Genomic DNA, 1,977 nt, shown 5'->3' on the forward strand with positions numbered 1-1,977 from the left:
TAAAAAAACAGTGACAATGGTGGCAATTTTTACCTTTCAACTTCTTAAAGGTGCTTCAGGGGTACAAGAAGACTCTCAGGTGTTATAAACAGAGAGAATGGCCTGTGCAATATAACCGGTGTTTGAGAAAAAGAAGCATTAAAGAACGGCAAATATTTGGTTAAAAGCAGGCTCCCTAGGAGCAAGGGCTGCCTTTGACACTGGAAAGGGCCCAGGGCCAGAATAACAAATGGAGGCCTTCATATCATGTGCTTGATATGCAAAAGTTAAAAAATAAAGGTAACAAATTAAAATATGTTCTACCCTTCCCCCTTAAATATCTTTATAATAATCTGTAAGAAAGAACACTTGGGATTGTTGGAGTTCCATGCTGGAATGAGGTGGTGAAGTGAACCTGTCTCCAGCCCACACATGTGGCTGCATATGTGTGGACATGGCAGCCTGCATGTACGTGCTCTGTTCACATCCCTGCAAACAGCAATCCCTTGGCTACCTTTAAGTTCTAGATGTGTGAACATCAGCAGTATGGTTCACCCTTACGAAGGTGATCTGGGAAAGAGACTCTTATAGACTCCGAGGCTAAGTTAAGGGCCATGTGGGCATGGGATTTTAGGGTCCTGTTACCTGGATGATGGTCTAGAAGGGGTGGATTGAATGGATTCTGGGTGGGCACCTGACCCATGGGATGTAGTACAGTAGAAAGAGGCCCAGACTTGCCCTAAAGAATGTGGCTAAGGTAAGATCCCTTTTGTCTGGATCTAAGGGTAGTACTGCCTGTGAGAGATAAGAAACATGGGAAGAAATGCATGTCTGGAATAGACAGTTGAGGGCTCTTACCCATTATAAGGAATTTCATCTGTATCCTGTAAGGAGCAAGCAGCCTTTGAAATGAAATGAGATGGTCACTGGAAGATAGAAGGAACCTCAAAATGTGGAAGGTGGATTAGAGGAGAGCATTTTAGGAGGGAACAATTGAGCAAGAAGTTGAGTCAGAACAGCTCAGAGCATGTTTGGGGGATTCTGAGCATTCTTTTGGGTAAAAGCAAGTACATATAAAAGAGATTAGCAAGAAACAAACTGGATGGGGGTAGGGTGTGCCATATTGTGAAGAGCTTTGCATGTCAAGGAGATTTTAATAACTAGTTTGGTGCGTAGACCCATTAAACATTTGAGCAGAACGTTTTGGCCAGTGCTCAGTTTTCAGGGAGTTAATCTGGCAGTATGTGCAAAATGGACTGAAAGGAAAGAGCTGTCAGTAGGAATACCAGCTAGGATGTTTTCCACGTAAGAGATGATAAAGATTTGCACTAAGGAAATGATTGTAGGAAAGAAGAAAGGAGATAGGAATGAGAGATACCCCAAAAGCAGAGTCTGTGTCACTTGGCAATCGACTGAAACTCAGTTTTCAAGTTGGAGAAACCAGGATAATGATAACCTAAGAACTAATGATTTAATTTAATTTTACCTTGTCTCTTTCCTAAGGAGATCTGAAACAATTTAAATACACACACACATACCAAAATTAGTATCACAGAATTTGAAAGTTGAAAACATACTGAGGGAGAAAAATGAAAGCAAAATTTCCCACTGTGCTTATTTAACAATGTTACTGTGAGCTCTCAGTAAGAAGAGAACATCTGAGGTAAGAGGAGAGCGGGACAGAAGGGTGTTGAATTCGGTTTGAGGGGATGGTGGATGTCTATCACACACTCAAGAGCTAGTGATACTGATTTGGGAGTCAGCAATAGACAGAAGACAGCAAAAGCTGTGGGAATTAGTGAGATCATTCAGGAGAGAAAAATAGGGAACAGCAAGGGTTCAAGGATAGACCTTTGGGAAAAGTGTATCTTTAAGGGCTGGGGAGAGGAACAGCCGTCTTAGGTGTCCTAAGATGTTCAGGCTAGCTCATATCAGGAAATGGTAAGGAGCCTTTTAAATACGGCCATTTATGACACTCCTGCTTATGGCAGACATCTT

The sequence above is a fragment of the Hipposideros armiger genome, unplaced genomic scaffold, assembly GCF_001890085.2.
Source record: "Hipposideros armiger isolate ML-2016 unplaced genomic scaffold, ASM189008v1 scaffold_1955, whole genome shotgun sequence".
NCBI classification, from domain to species: domain Eukaryota; kingdom Metazoa; phylum Chordata; class Mammalia; order Chiroptera; family Hipposideridae; genus Hipposideros; species Hipposideros armiger.